The following is a 17,717-nucleotide window of genomic DNA, read 5'->3' as shown; positions in this document are numbered from 1 at the left end:
TCTTTGATGACTGGTCACAGCTTTAGTAAGGATCCCCTCAATCACTTTTTTAGTGCTTTCTACTTGGTCATTTGCTTGTGGATAATAAGGTGTTGTGATTCTATGATGGATCTTATATTTCTCTACCAAATCCTGGATTTTATGAGCTGTGAACTAGGGCCCTTCATTTGTGACTATCTCCCTGGGTATGCCAAACCGAACAAATATGTCATCAAATAGAAAGTCTGAGACAACCTACTCCATGGCTCTGGTTAGTGCCTTTGCCTCAACCCATTTTGTGACATAGTTAGTACAGACCAGAATGTAGGATCTCTATCTAGATGAAGGATTGATTGGTCCCAAAAAATATAAAGTCCACTTCTCAAAAGGTTCTAAGATGATTTGGGGCTATAACGACATCTCCTATGATTGCAGTGGTTGGCCCATCCTTTGACAACTATCACATCCCTTCACAAATTTCTTGGCATCTTGAAATATTGTCGGCCAGTAGTACCCTGTTGAAAGGACTTTGTATCTTGTCTGTTTTTCTATGAAGTGTCCTCCACAGGGTTCCTCATGACAAGCTTTAAGGATATCAAAGACTTCATCTTTTCTAACACAATGTCTGATCTGGAAATCTGGACCAGTGTGGTAGAGGTTCCCATATATCCAGGTATATGTAGCACTTTGTTGTATGATTTTTCTTTTATCCTTGGAGGACAAATACTGTGGAAACTTCCCTGCAACAAGATAATTGGCTATATCTGCATACCAAGGTGAGTAAGTAGAAATAGAAAAAATATATTCATCAGGGAAAGAATCTTCAGTAGGAGTGCAACTGTCATCAATAGTTAGCCTAGAAAGAAAGATAGCTACTATATTATCTTTCCCAAGCTTATCTACAATAGTGATATCAAATTCTTGTAACAACAATAACCAACGTGTGATCCTACCATTTGTAATTGGCTTATTCATTAAAAAACAAATGGAAAAATGGTTAGCGTGTACAAATACTTGATACCCAGTCATGTAATGTCGGAATTTATTGATGACATGCACGACTGCTAAGAACTCCTTCTCAGTCACTATGTAATTGAGCTCAGCTGGAGTTAGATTTTTACTTATGTAATAAATAGCATAAGGTTTCTTATCCTCCAGTTGGCCCAAAACAACACCTATAGCAATATCCGAGGCATCCGTACCTATGTGAAACGACAGTTCCCAATTAGGTCCTCACATGACTAGAGCTGCTGATACACAAAATTTCAGCTTTAAGAAGGCCTGCTCACACTTCCCTGTCCACAAGAAATCAACATCCTTCATGAGCAAGGAAAATAATGGCGATGAAATTTTTGAATCTTTTTCTATAAAGCTTCTGTAATACCCTGCATGCCCCAAGAAACTACATACCTCTTTTTGCATTTTGAGGGTTGGAATTTTTAGAATTACCTCTATTTTTGTAGGGTCTACCTTGATTATGTCAGCAGAAATGTAATGTCCAAGCACGATCCCTTTAGTCATCATCATGTGACATTTCTCAGTGCTCAAGTCAACATTAGTCTGTACACACCATTCTATCACTTTTTCCAAATTGACTAATGTTGTTTCAAAAGCATCTCCATAAAGTGTGAAATCATCCATGAAGATTTCCAGGAAGTCATTCAACAAGTCAGAGAAAATTCCCAGTATTTCCCTTTTAAAGGTTGTTAGCGCATTGCAGAGCCCAAAAGGAAGTACTCTATATGCGTAGGTTCCCCAAGGACAAGTAAAGGTTGTTTTATCCTAGTCTTCTGGGGCAATCTGTATCTAATTATAGCCACTAAATCCATCCAAGAATGAAAATAATTTCTTTCCAGAGAGAGTATCAAGGACCTGATCTATAAATGGTAAGGGAAAATGGTCCTTCTGAGAGGCCTTGTTGAGTTCTCTATAATCAACACAGAATCTCCATTTTCCATTCTTTTTAGGAACAATGACAAGTGGTGACACCCACTGATTGTCAGATATTGGATAAATAAAATTAGCACTCGGGAGTTTTTGTAGTTCTTCTTTCACCACTTCCTTTAGTGCAGGATTTAAGTGGTGTTGTCGCTGTTTGACTAGTTTGTAGCCATCCTTCAAATAAATATGGTGAGCGCATAGGTTAGGGTGGATTCCTTTCATATACGTATAATTGTTAGCTTGTGTTATATTCTTTCCATGACTAGCAAGGAAGAATTTTGGTTGTAGAGATTGTGTTCAAGTATGGGGTTAGTGTAGGGAGCTATAAGGATAGACTGTGATAGCCAAAGTGCAATTTTCTCGGCAAACAACCCTGCTTACCATTCAAAGACAAAGCACATTGATGTTCAGTATCACTTTGTGAGGGATATGATAGAAGAAAAAAAGGTTTTGCTGGTAAAGGTGGACACTTTGAAGAGTATTATAGATGCATTGGCAAAATCTGTGAGCTTTGAGAAGTTTTGTTGGTGTAGAGAAATAATGGGAATTGTAGGGGTGGATAAATGACTAAGCTCTCTTGTGGCCCCCCATGGAAAGAAAACAACAAGTGGGAGTGTTACACAGTAATTTGTCACCGTCCCTGTTACCCCTTTTCCCGCACATTGGAGGACTTATTCCGGGACCTATGAGAAGTGACATAACCTGAAAACACTTGCATTGTATCCCCTTGAGTATGTACTTCATATGCCCTGAAGACACCTTCTGCAAAATACCCATAAAAATAGCCTTTTTTCCATTGGCACGGTTCCACTGTGTATCACTCGTGCCAATGGGGAAAATCCTCCAAAGAGGGCGCGCCAGCTGGCACTCTGTCTCAGAGTTGCACTCGCACCAGCCCAGTTGGGTAAAGTTTTTAACAAACAAACTTACGAAGGTTCTTCCCAACCCACTCATGAACTGAATCTATATTGAGTTGGGTCAGTTTGGCTTTGAATCTCCATAGAAGGGAAGTAGTTCTCCACCTCTCATGGAATATTCTTAGTGATAAAGAAAATCCCATGAATATTGTAGATGATCCTAACTCCTTCCCCTCCATCTATAAAAGCTTGTCCTTTTTCCTTTGACAAGTTAGAGTCTCCAAGTTCCAAATTCTAAGTCTCAAAGTCTGAGAATTGCCAAGTTCATGCTACAAGGAGCCTTATTCATTCCCATGAGGCTAAATCTTAAGTGAGGAGATTCTTATCCAAGTGACCAAGGAGAGAGAGGCTTGTTCCCCATTCCCAACAAGCTTTGCAAGGCATGTATTGCTGATCACCCAGCCAAAGGAGGATTTGACGTCAGAACTATGCTTGTATTCTTCTTTGTTGTTTATCAATAATAGACGACTATCATCATGGTTCCACTCTTATTGTCTTTGTAATGATGATTGAGTTATATCCTTTCTAACTGATATATAGTTGCATCTATTGGATTTTATGCTTGTGTTTGTGTTGTTCTTTGCATGTGCAGGTGTCCGTTCACAAGGATCGTAGGGATTGTGACCAGCCAGAGCAAAGGAACGGGACCGACGACTCTTTTACAAGTATTAGCGTTGGAATCTAGGTATGCCCTCATCATCGGTCTTTGATTTGCAATTAGGAGCTTGCATGTTAGCGTTGTTTGATTGTTGCTAGACCCCATTTGGGCTAGTAGGGATCGCCTCTGTCTACAGAGGGGATTTACCTCCACAACAATTTGGCGACTCCGCTGGGGAGAATAGTTTCTTTCTGGTTTGGTCGGAGCATAGTTCACTTTCCTATGTCAAGCTCCTTAAAAAATGAAACTAGGTCTGGTCGGAGCATAGTTCCTTTCCTGTGTCAAGCTCCTTAAAAAATGAAACTGGGTCTGGTCGAGCATAGTTCCTGATCTTGTGTCAAGCTCGTTAAAAAAATGAAACAAGGGTTATGAGGATAATTCTTTTACTCTATCAACCTCATTAAAAAATGAAACAACTCCCTTTCCCAATCGAGTCTTTTGATTAAGATCTCGTAAAATACCAGTTGAGTCTTTCCAAGATCTCGAAAGTGAACCTTCATTCCATCCACTTTGTTGAATGTAATGAAGCTTGGGGGGCATGTACCTCATTTTGCGTCATTATGCTGGGGGCATGTGACCTCATAACAAGCATAGTTTTTCATTTCAAGCTTGTGTAAACATGAAACCGAAGCCAAGTAGAGTTCTCCATGGTTCAAGCTTGTGTAAAAATAAACCCATACCCGACTTACATCTCATGATTGCTGTCTTTATCCGCTAAATTCTGTTTTTAGTTGGCCATGTTCTTGTAAAGCATTTCACCCCTCTCTCTCTCGGGCCTCATGCTTTAGGGGGCATCTGTTACACAGTAATTTGTCACCGTCCCTATTACCCCTTTTCCCACACATTGGAGGACTTATTCCGGGACCTGTGAGAAGTGAAATAACCTAAAAACACTTGCATTGTATCCCCTTGAGTATGTACTTCATATGCCCTGAAGACACCTTCTGCAAAATTCCCATAAAAATAGCCCTTTTTGCATTGGCGCGGTTCCACTGTGTATCACTCGTGCCAATGGGGGAAATCCTCCAAAGAGGGCACGCCAGCTCGCACTCTGTCTCAGAGTTGCACTCGCGCCAACCCAGTTGGGTAAAGTTTTTAACAAACAAACTTATGAAGGTTCTTCCCAACCCACTCATGAACTGAATCTATATTGAGTTGGGTCAGTTTGGTTTTGAATCTCCATAGAAGGGAAGTAGTTCTCCACCTCTCATGGAAGCTTCTTAGTGATAAAAACAATCCCATGAATATTGTGGATGATCCTAACTCCTTCCCCTCCATCTATAAAAGCTTGTGCTTTTGCCTTTGACAAGTTAGAGTCTCCAAGTTCCAAATTCTAAGTCTCAAAGTCTAAGAATTGCCAAGTTCATGCTACAAGGAGCCTTATTCATTCCCATGAGGCTAAATCTTAAGTGAGGAGATTCTTATCCAAGTGACCAAGGAGAGAGAGGCTTGTTCCCCATTCCAAACAAGCTTTGCAAGGCATGTGTTGCTGATCACCCAGCCAAAGGAGGATTTGACGTCAGAACTATGCTTGTATTCTTCTTTTTTGTTTATCAATAATAGACGACTATCATCATGGTTCCACTCTTATTGTCTTTGTAATGATGATTGAGTTATATCCTTCCTGACTGATATATAGTTGCATCTATTGGATTTTATGCTTGTGTTTGTGTCGTTCTTTGCATGTGAAAGTGTTCGTTCATGAGGATCGTGGGGATTGTGACCAGCCGGAGCAAAGGAACGGGAGTGACGACTCTTCTACAAGTATTAGCGTTGGAATCCAGGTAGGCCCTCATCATCGGTCTTTGATTTTCAATTAGGAACTTGCATGTTAGCGTTGTTTGATTGTTGCTAGACCCCATTTGGGCTAGTAGGGATCGCCTCTGTCCGCAGAGGGGATTTACCTCCACAACAGGGAGAATGTTGGGTTGTGTTATATTCTTTCCACGACTACCAACCCTAGTCAACCGGGGGATTAGAGGGGGGGTGGAGCCCCCCCTTTGTTGCACCGATTGCACAACAGGGGGGTCACAGGGGGTTTGAGAGGAGTGGGTAGCCCCCCTCTATGGGGTGCGGGGTAGTGCCCCAGGGAAATTTTTGGGACCCTATATTAGGTGGGACGAATCTACCCATGGTTTTGTGCATGGTTTTAGCAGATGGTTTTGGGCGCGATGGTTTTTTCGGTCCATGATATTGGATGCTTCGGCATGTATATATATGTATTGTAACATTGAAAGGAACATAATGAAAAATCAATCTGGTAGTCCCGGTTTTAGGATCCAGGGGAAAATCTCTGTGTATATGTGTTTTATGTGTTATGCCCTTGCATTGTTTATTTTTTGTTCTTAGAATTCGTATGCAGGTAATTTCTATATGGGGTTAAAACCTACAATAATCCCATGCAAATACCTTTTTATACTTTTGTAACAGCTATAACAGCCGTCGGTTTTTTTCATCTGTCAAATTGGGATTAACATTCAAAAACTTTCCAGGTTCAATCTCAATTGCACTGCTAGCAATATTTGGAGTGGTTCTCATTTGTTCAAAATCTATATCTTCCACCTCTTCTTCCTCATTTGCATTTTTAACAGAAGCAATAGAAAGTGAGTTACTAATAAAACCATTAATAACATCATCTTCTGTCTCATCTTTGAAATATTCGGCTTTTCCCAGAGTGAGGGGTGGCAGGGAAAGATCTGGCTCAGGCTCAAACTCATCCCACCAAGGGTTGTACACATTCATATTTGGTTTTGGGGGATAAAGATTAAGGTTCTGGGTTTCCTGGCCATTCGAGATTACCATGGATCTTGTCCTACAGCCTATAAATGCATCTGCAGTGGCCAGCCAAGGTCTCCCTAGGATCAAAGGATGCCTCCCCAAATTGGATTTGGGCTGTAAGATAAGAAAATAAGTTGGATATCTCCAGGAAGCTATCGTAATCACTATATCCTCTAACATCCCCTTGGGTTTAACACGGGACCTGTCTACTAATTCAAGCACAGTAGGAGTATGTCTCAGTCCCTGTAGACCAAGAGCGATAGAGAGATATTTTATAATTACATTAATGTCAGCCCCAAGATCAATCAATGTGTTGACTATAGGATGATCATTAAAATAGACAGTGACCGTAGGATTTCTTGGATCATTGTACTTAGTAAGGAGAGGCTAAGCAGACATTAGTTCGAATAATTTTCCCATCACATGGATGGTGGCAGGGTATTTAGGCTTCCTCCTTTGCTTCTTGATGCACAAATCCCTCACTGTCTTGGCATAGATGGGTACTTTTTAAAGGGCTTGCAGCAGAGGAATTCGTACATACAAATTTTGCAACTCCTTAAGAAAATCAGATTCAGGATGTGAAGTCATCCTTGGTTCGACCAATCTCTGAGGGTACGGGGGGTCCTGCATTACAATAGTCGAATATGCTGTTATAGGTGTATCAACCTTCCCCTTATTAGCTATTACAAATGTAACAATTCTTCGAGGCCCGACTATACAGATGTAACAAGTTCCTCTATATCAGCTATTGTAGGCGCAATAGTCGCCTCAGAGCCTTTGGCATCTCCCTTGGATGGCTCACAGTCCTCCTCTGTAATGATAGAGGAGTGACTATGGTTAATTACCATGCCCGATCACAATTGTATTTCATTAAGTCCCATGGGGATAATAAGGTAGGTCTGGAAGGTTGTAGAAGCCTCTATGCCCTGAGCTAATTTATTGTTTGGGTTTGGGTTAGGATGCATAGGTAATTGGCACATGTGGTGGAGGAGCAGAAGCTTGGAAAGGAGGTAACTGTAGCTATTGTTACATGGGTGGTGCATGCAGATTTGAATTTTGGACATTTCCTCTCCAGTTCTGGTTCCAAGGGTATGGTTTGGATTGAGGATATTGAGCAGGAGGAGATGGAGACCATTGGTTCCAGGGTGAAGGGAACTATGCTAAAGGAGGGGCAGAATATTGCCATGGATATTGCTGGTTATTACATGCATTGTTCTATGAATTGAAAGAGGAAAAGTATTGAGACATACCTAGAGGTCGCGGTTTCCATGGCCTCCTTGGTGCGATGAAGTAAGAGGACTGGACCTCTTCACTTGGTTCTCTAAGGACTGCCTTTAGTCTAGGAAGATCTGGACACTTCTCCGTCGAATGCTCTAGCTCGCAGATATTACACAGGCTGATGTTATTCAATTTGCATTCCCTGAAAGGATGTTTCTTCCGACAAGTCAGACAGAATACAACCAGGGGTGTGTCAGCTTCTGCTTGTGTCTTCTTAATCTATTTTGTTGTTATCTAGGTTGAGAAAGTAATGAGGATATCAGTCTTGAAATTTTCGAACAAATTCCTGATCTATGCTCTGGTTACTCCCCGCCTATAGATTTTTGTATGCAAACAGATGTATCTCGAATTGTACTCCTTCCCTTGGACGATCCTCGACAACATCTTAGGCAGAACTTTATATCTCCTTTTCCAAATAGGTGTAGGGTGTCAAGGCAGTCATCCCTCATTCCTCTAATGAATATAATCTTCAAGATTTGCGGGTCTAAATTGCTATGTTTAGACCTCTTTAGATTGTAGTGGAACCATTCCACATAATCTTCCAGGCTTTCATCCTCCTTCTGCATCATCCTAAATATCTCTTCCCTTAAATTTTTGGTCCTGCAATAGTCCTGGTATTTTGACAAGAACGTCTCATTCATATCATTCCATGTTGAAATAGAAGCGGAACCCTATCCCATGAACCATCTCAAGGTTTTCGCTTTTAAGGTAGCAGGAAATAGCTTTAACTTCTGAGCATCTGTTGTATAATCATAAATTCTACATAAGACATCAAACTCAAATAGAAATGTGTCTGGATCTTCCATAGTCATCCCTTGGAAGGATGGTAACGATGATAGAGGAATCTTCTTCATAGGAATTTCACCTCCGATATTCCCGATTGGGAAAACAAAGGTGGTGGTAGTGGTGTTTTCTTTAGCATTATTGTCCCCCATGATTAATTCTTCTAACCCTTGCTGTAGTAGACATCCTTCGAACTATATTTCTGATGGCCATGTAGATGTAGTTAATGCCTCAGATACCCCTGGGCTTGGTTGCGTTATTGCACTACCTGTATCTAGATGTTGATAAACCAACAGGTGTTTTCCTGTCTCAGGTGTCTGATGTTCCCCCTCAGTTTCCCCTTGCCCCTCGGTCCTCAAATTCTAGCTACTAGCTTCCCCTTCTTGCTCATGAATCGAATCCTTGGCCTTGGGGGTATGAGTGCTAGCTTTAGAATGATACGGTCTTGAGATGGAGGAATTATAGGTTTCTGCTTTCGCTATGGGGGTAACAGCTTTTTGCGGCCCTGTTTTCCTTGCATTCCTTTAAGAGCTAGATTGTTATTTTTCTGCCTTGGAGATTAATTCCTGGATAAATGTCTTCCTTCCCAAATCTTCACCCTTCATTTCCTTTTTACGACCTGTCGTTCCTGTGACTTATTAGAGTGGGGGTGATTTCAATATCTCTGTAAGTCCTACAAGTGCACACATGGACCCTATGTGTATTAAATCACACTCTAAGTGTCTTAGTCTTCAACAGTGGTGAGCCCGCCCAGATATGTTAGAGAGATATGCAGGTTCTTACTTCTCGTCATACCACCTAGTGACTGAAGAGCTGAAGACATGCTAACAAAACATAAAAATGTCCTAAGTGCCCTAGTAATCACAATGGTGAGCCCACCCAAGTATGTTAGAGCGATGCTCAGGTTCTTACCTCTCGTCTTACTGCCCAACAACTGTGGACTAGGAACAGTCTATATCAAACAAATAACTTGGCTAACTGTATCATCAACTTGTCATCCCTGATAATGGTGCCAAAATGTAGTGTTGTTTTAATCAAGATTACTTGAATCAGACTGCAACATTAATTGTCAACCCATGGTAGGTTTTGCTATTTCAATGGAGTTTGCATTGTCTGTGCCGATACACTCCAACCAAGAATAAAAAATGCAGAAAACTATGAAAGATGTCACTAATCTAAATTGTTGAATCAAACCACGTGTGTAGATATAAAAACACTCTACAGAATTAAATCACAACTCGCAACTCTCAAAATAAAGGCGTGCAACACAGGAACTAACATCTATTCCAGCTGGTTACTACCATTCTGTTAATTAACTGAGTGTAATAACATAATATAAATGAAACAACAGTGAATGTAATCCACAATTTTTACAGCAACAACAAAAAACCATAAATCAATTAACTAAACTAGAATGTACACTACCTATATCACTGCAATCCCTGCCAAAAAGGATGACCCTTCCTCCTTAGCAGGGTGCAGGAAGAACACAAAAGTGATTAACGAATCAGTTGAAGGATAGTAATAGCATCACCGTGCTAATTGATATTAAAATAAACTCAGAATTATAGAAGCAGAGTAATAGTTATAATTATTACAACTCGAAATTAGAAACAGATCGATCATGAGAATCTCACGATTCTCATGCTGATCAAAAATAAAAGAAGTTACAACCTATTGTTAAATACAAATATACATCAATGATGATTGCAACTGCTTGAGTGTTGTTGCTTCAAAGATAGACAATCCCTATTGCTAACAGCTCTAATGTGGAATAGTACCCACATTTCCTAGCTTTGGCGCAACAACATCGAGTGAATGGTGGTTCGGGATGATGCAGCACAGTTGGTGACAATACTGTTGGTGTGACGAAGGATCAACGCGAGGTATAACAACATCCAATGTGTAACAACAACTTGTAACAACATCCAATGTGTAGCAGCAACCTGTAACAACACCCAATGTGTAGCAGCAGCCTGTAACAACACTTAAGGTGTAACAGTGAATCGTTCTACCCTTTCATGCAGTTAATCCTTGTTTCCTGTCTGCTTCATTGCTTCGTTCTCATGAGCCATCACCTAAAAAGAAGAACTTCCCAAAATACTTCTTCAATGCTCTCCCAGTTAGCCACAAAAAGGAATAAAGTCTCGTATTATTCGGTAAAATATAACAAAGTAACATGACAGTAGAATAAGTTAAAAAGGTAAGAAAAAATGAAATTTGGTCATATAAATTCGTAGGCCTAAGGGAAAGAAAGATCAAAATAGGGGAAATAATGTGCAGAAAATAGGTTAAAAACCACTCCCAACAAGTACTCTCTTATCTTAAACTGTATGGCAATGTGTTCCATCTCCTTAGGCAAGCTTGCATCCTATCATCCCCTAATAACCTGAACATGTCCTCAACTTGTGTAATTTCTTTCTCTTGGGTAGCAAGATACTTGGGTACAAGCTGAGGATAATTTGTAATTAAATTATGTGTACTGATGAGGGCCATTAGATTGGACTGCTCAGCTTTGATCATAAGAGGCTCTGTTTGTTCTCTTGCCAATATCTTCTTCATTTCTGCAACCCTTGCTTCCTCATGGTTCATCCATGATGCCAAAGTCATCAACTGTAAATCTCCTTCCTTGGCATTAGGATCCCATACATTCATGTCTGTAAGGCCATGTTATGAAAATAAAACTCATACATCTTGGCCCTATCTTTCAATGTACTTTGATCACAAAGATCAATGAACTGTCTATAATCCTGAAATGGCATAGTGCCTCTTTGTGCTAGGGTCTTTATTTGGAACTACAACCACTATTCATTAAGGTATAGGGCATAGGATTTAGCTAGAATCCTGCACTGGATTGCTTCCAAAGAGAGGCTAGCCATGGATGCCAATTGATTCTCTCATTCTTGTAGCTGTCCTTTCAACCATGCATTTTTTGTCTCTAATCGATTTCTAATTATGGCCTCTCTATCTCTCAAGGTACTTAGTTCTCTGCCCATCTCCTTGAGCTTCTCCTCCATGTGACCAATTTCCTCCACCCCCTTGGACTTAGCAATCTGCATCCATCCATGAGTTCTCGCTCTCTCCTTCTCAAGCTCAAAGAATAATGGAATGGCAAATTTTTGTGGAATGACCCTGCCCCCTTCAATAAATCTGTAGTAGGAGTCAAGGTTAGGTTGGGGGCTAGGTTCCCTTAGCTCTGGGTCCTCTTCTTTAGTTTCTTGCTGTAGGCTTCCCTCCTTATCCAATTTTTGAGTCTCCTGTAGGTTTAGTAGAGTCTCTGGAAGGACTTATCTTGCTTCCTGTGGGTCCTGTTGTGTATCTTGTAGGATTTATTTTCCTTTGGATGAGGTGGATCTAGTTACAGGCCTTCTCACATAGGTGATAGGAGACTTAGGGGAGGTTTGTGCTGAGGATCCTATTCTTGAGTTTTCATAGGAGGAGGCATTTTCTCCTACTGTTTAGGTGAGTCCTCAATTACAATGGGAATTTTGGTTGGAGTTTGGGGTTTCCCCTGCCTTATCCTTGTGCTTTTCCTTGTTCTGAAATATAAGGGGGTCTACCTCTGTCTTTTGCCTTTTTGTTTGATAGGGGTGCTAAGAGTAGTGAGGGTAGCTACTGCTTCTCTCTCAATGGGTTTTGGAGACACCCTAGGTGACTCCTCCTTGTCTTCTGCCCCCTCTTTCCCATTGCCCTTTTCTCCTATGTCTTTCCCTTCTCCTTCTCCTTGTAGATCCTCATCTTGTTTATCAATTTCCTCTTTGTCATCTTCTTTTGTTTCTTCATCATCATATTTCTCTTCCTCCTCTTCTTCTTCCTCATCTCTCTCCTCATCTATCTCATCTTCATCCTTCTCACTGACAGTAGGACTAACATCATATGTGAGGGCTTTGATATCCTCCTCTGTCTGCATGTCTCTGAAAATTGACCATTGGATAGGAATTTTGAGGTTGTGGATGACATCTTCTATAATGATTCTAATTAATCCATGGTGAGCTAACTGCTAGGGGTTTCCCTCCTACACCTTTATGCTTGTGTCTATCAGTGATTGCAAAAGGAAGTAAGGTATGCTGAGCCTGTGGTGAGGACATGTTTATGCTCCAAACCTCAATTATTCAAGAAGCCTAAAGTAATACCCATAAACCACACTATACCTACCCTCACATGATATGTATTTGATAAGGTGGTAGCTCACCTCATTCTAAGGATATGGTAGGCTTGTTCTCTTTACTCCAGCCTTGTCCTCAATGGGCTTCTCACCCTCTAAAGAGAATTTCTTCTTGGCAGTATAGCTATCTCCCTTGTCTTCATTTCTCCAAGGCACTCTTAGGGGAAGTGTGGTAATTATGCTTATGAGTTCAGGGGTGAGCTCTATGGAGAGGCCTATCACCACAACAGTGGCATTGACTCTATTCAGTGAAATGAGGGAGAGAGAAAAATATCGTGCCACTTCATCATCATACCCTCTTAATTTTTCAAAATACCCCATCCAATTATGCCTTGTGAAGATTTCTAACACCTAAGGGTGTTGGTGGATGCTCACAATGTTAATGGGCTCACTTCTATTATAATCCCCTGTCATTTTGGCTGGTGAATTTTGAGGAGCTGATATGGTTGATACAATTTTTAAATGGAGAAGTAAATAAATGAAAGTACTGTGGAGACAATTCCCTTACACAACTGCCAAATTCACTCAATACTATAGGATTTCCTATTCAATTCACTTTGAAAAAGGGAAGTAATTATAGAGCCTAATTCATCATAGTGTTTGTTGTAGCCAACCCTCGTGTTTTCCCCTATGAAACTACTCTCGGCCAATCCTATAGAATATCTGTCTGTATCCTATAGGATTCCTATGCAATCCTATAGGATTTCCTGTGTAATCCTGTAGGAAGTCCTGCATAGGAGAAATATGGAATTTTCCTCTTTTGTAGGTTGCTTGGGTATGAGAGCGACTTTTCTAGAGTGAGCCTCGAGGAAATGAATGCATGAGTGCATGGGGATCGATGATTATTTCCTCTTATGGTCGAGTTGGGTGAGGTGGTGTGCTGGCAGCTGAGGTACATTTTCCATTTTTGGACCATTGGTCCCCACTACCACCTCATCATTCCCCTCTCCTCGTAATCAACTCCCACTTCATGCATCCATAGCCTTAACTTCTTTTGTCCTTCTCCTTTCTTTTCTTGACTTGACTGCTGCCATGTGTGGGAGGACCAATTGTTTTGTCTTTGTTGACTGAACGAAGGTGGCCAAGTTAACTGGCCACCTTTCGCTTATAAACCAACTTGCTCATAACATTTACATCTCCTGGCTACATTATGCAAATGAGAGGGTGAAGCAAGATACTTACTTGTGGTGCTAATATCTTGCTGTAGTTGTTGAAAACCTGAGGTGCTTGCTGTGTGTTGGCTGCATGTTATTTCTCCTTTTTTTTAATGGTTCCCTTGATGTGCAAGTACCTGGTGTTGAAAATGATGGTGGTGCTGCTGCTCTGGAGCTCCTCCTACCCTTGGATCTTCATGCTGGAATCTTGCTAGTACTCATGATTTTTATTATGTGGGATAGGCTGCTACAGGATTTCCTATAGGATGTCTTGTAGATGCTTCTCCCTTAGAACTTTTAATCATACACTTTGCTGGAATTCTGAAGATGATGTCATGGATAGAGAGGAGGTCTAGGAGTGTGAATAATGAGGAATACACTTAGGTGTTGTTCCCTTCTACCCTCTTGTTTCATTTTTTCTCTGTGTTTTCTCTTGAGGACTGTGAATTTTTTTTTGGAAACTGATTTTTTTATGATGAATGTAGGGGCGATCAAGGTGGAGAGAGGTATGGTAATGAAGTGGTGATGTAGGGATGCTAATTTTTTGACATGGCAGGTCATTTTCTTGCCCTAGGGTCACTTCCTATAGGATTCCTGAGCCACTATAATTCCTATAGGATCATCCTGTAGGTTTTCAGGGGATCCTATAGGTTTACAGGGATCCTGTAGAAAACACAGTCCCCTTGTAAACTAAAGCAAAGGAGAGAAAAAAATGAAAGAAATGGTGGAGTGATGAATGAAAATGGGTGGAAAAATAAACATGGGAGTGGAACATGTCCTTTTTTATTCTCCTCTGTTCTCTGATCGTCCTCCTTGCTGACCTGCAAATAGAAATTTTCATGATTTTTTTCTCTTTTTTTTTTGAAAACAACTAGTCTGCCTCTAAGAGGTTTTCATCCTAGTTGTTTTCCTTGGGCACCCCAAGAGAGGTTTTCACCCAAAGATCTTTTTTTTTGTTGACACTATTGGGCCACCCCAAGATGTTTTCAACCCAATAGTGGGACTCAAACGTCTCATGGAGGTTTTCACCTGAGTCTGCTTATATTTTCTTCTCAGTGACTTGATGAGGTAGGAGCTAAGACTTGCTCCATTACCATCACTGTTTTATTGATACCATCAATGAACTCTTGCTTTGACAATGGTCTTTTGTAAACTTCAATCTATGTCCATTAACAAGTAAAGGGAATGGCCTCTACATCTATGGTTCTGATCTACACTGAACCATTATAACATAAGACCCTAGCCATCTTGTCCTTAACTTTCCATTAAAGTATTTATATCTGGAATCATATAACAAAGCCCAATCACCTTCTTGAAATTGCTTATCCTTGATGTTATTATCATGCCAGATCTTCCTTTGAAGTTGGGTTACCTCTGTGTGTAGGAGGGCCTGCATTCTGAACTCATCTAAACCATTCAACTGAAGCAATCTCTCTTTTTGTGCACTGCTGAGATCTAGATCTAGTTGGGCTGCCATCCTTAATGTGTTATACTCAAACTCAATGGACAACAAGGCCTTTTTCCCATAGACCAGCTCATAGGGTGTGAATCCAGTGGTGGTCTTCCAGGTGGTATTATAGGCCTAGGTGGCCTCAACTAGTCTATTTGCCCAATCTTTCCTGCTACTGTTAACTACTTTGATCAAGATGCCCTCCAACGCTCTATTAGTCACCTCCACTTGCCCATTAGCTTGTGGGTGATAGGGAGTGGAGGTTCTATGCTTGATCTTGTGCTGGCTGAGCAAGTCTTCAATCATTTTGGAGGTAAACTGGTTGCCTTGATCAATGACCAACTCTCTAAGGTACCCAAATTTGTAAAATACATTCTCCCTTAAGAACTTAGCTACCTTCTCCTTTGTTGCTACCTTAATTACCTTGGTTTCAACCCAATTAGTTAGATTGTCAATGCACACACTGATGTACTGTTTTTTCTTGGAAGGAGGGTCAATAGGTCCAATGAAGTCCATGCCCCACTTTTCAAATGGCTCGAAAGTAACTTGAGGCTACAGAGGAATTTCATCCCTTGGAGTAGGCTTTCCCATCCTTTAGCACCGATCACAATGACTAGTATATCTTTTCACATCTTGATGAAGAGTGGGCCAATAACAGCATGCTTGTGACACTTTGAATTTTGTTCTCTTTGCTGCAAAGTGACCTCCACAAGGCCCACAATGACTGGTTAGAAGAATGTCAAAGACTTCCTCCTCCCTGACACACCTTCTGAGGATTTGATCTAGGCCAAGTTTGAAGAGATTTCCCCCAATCCAAGTGAATGGGGCGCTCTTCCTTATAATATTGTTTTTCTCTTTGGAGAACAAGTTCGGTGGGAACTGTGTAGATACCAGATAGTTTGCTATGTCAGCAAACCATGGAGAGAGGACTGAAATGGCAAACAAGTGCTCATTCAGTAACTGGTCATCAACCATTCCCTCCTCACCTGCAGGCAAAGTTAATCTAGACAAAAATTCTGCAACAACATTTTCCTTGCTAGGCTTATCAATAATAGTTAGATCAAACTGTTGTAATAAAAGTAACCATATTATAATATGAGCATTCACATTGGGTTTATTCATTAAATATTTGATTGCAGCATGGTTAGTATGGAAAAATGTTTGATAACCTGTAATATAATGCCTAAATTTGTTCAATGAATGCACAACATCCAGGAGCTCCTTTTCGGTCACTGTCTAGTTCAGTTAAGCCTTTGATAGATTCTTTCTGGTAAAGTAAATGAAATAAGGCAATTTTTCATCTATCTGACCTAGGGCTGCTCCTATGGCTTTGTGTGAGGCATCAACATGAATATGAAAAGGAAGGGCCCAATTTGGGCCTTGGAGAATCGGTGCAGTGGTTAACTTGTTCTTCAAGATGTCCAAGGTCTCTTGACATCTTTTTGACCATATAAACTCAGTGCCTTCGGCCAACAACCCAAATAAAGGAGAGGCCAACTTGTTGAAGTCCTTTATGAACCTTCGGTAGTATCCATATAACCCTAGGAAACTTCTGACATCTCTCTGCTTTTGAGGAGGTGGGACCCTTTGGATGATAGCTATTTTGTTTGGATCCACCTACAGTCCTTGTTGAGATATTGAATGACCTAGCACGGTCCCTGCAGTCATCAAGAATTCACATTTCTTAGGACTCAGAGACAGGTTCATCTCAATGAATTAGTGCAGAACCCTACCTAAGTTGGACAAAGCCTCCTCGAAATCACCCCCATAAGGTGTGAAATCATCCATATATATTCCTACTACATCATGGACTAACTCAGCAAAGATACTTAGGACTACTCTCTAAAAAGTGGTAGGATCATTGCATAGGCCAAAAGGAAGAACCCTATAGGTGAACGTACCCCAAGGACAAGTGAAGGTGGTTTTATCTTGGTCTTCCAGGCTAATCTGGATTTGATTGTACCCACTGAATCCATCTAGGAAAGAGAAAAACTTTTTCCTTCCCAGGCCATCTAGCACTTGGTCGATGAAAGGTAGGGGGAAATGGTCCTTCTTTGTGGCTTTGTTTAACTCCATGTAAACAACACAAATCTTCCATTTACCATTTTTCTTGGGAACTAACACCAAAGGAGAGACCCACTCACTGTCGGAGATAGGATAAATGAATCCTACATCTAGCAATTTTTGCAGTTCTTCTTTGATTATATCTTTAAGAGTTGGATTCATCCTCCTTTGGGGTTGCCAGACTGGCTTGCAACCTTCTTTGATGTAAATGTGGTGAGTACACATTGAGGGGTGTACTCCCTTCATTTCTTTGTAACTCCAAGTGAAGGCATCCAGATGTTCCTTTAGCATGTTGCATAACTTCTCCTCTTAGAGAACAGAAAGAGATGGATTGATTTTCAAAGTTCTCTCAAGGCCAAATTCTATGGTTTTGACATGGAGAGGGTTGGAATCGGCCAAGTACATATCAATTGGATTGTTTTTTTGGGTTTCCTTTACTACTTCTGCTAGGGACAATGTATTGGGAGTTGTACTTTGGAGTAGGTATTCAATCAAATAATCTACATCTTGTTGTCCTTCTCCCATGGTTGTTTCTAAGGTATATAGTTGG

Source organism: Pinus tabuliformis, chromosome 3_1 (genome assembly GCF_031772625.1).
Source record: "Pinus tabuliformis cultivar Carrire ecotype Pingquan chromosome 3_1, CPIR1, whole genome shotgun sequence".
Taxonomy (NCBI): Eukaryota; Viridiplantae; Streptophyta; class Pinopsida; order Pinales; family Pinaceae; genus Pinus; species Pinus tabuliformis.
Note: the sequence above shows the minus strand (reverse complement) of the source record.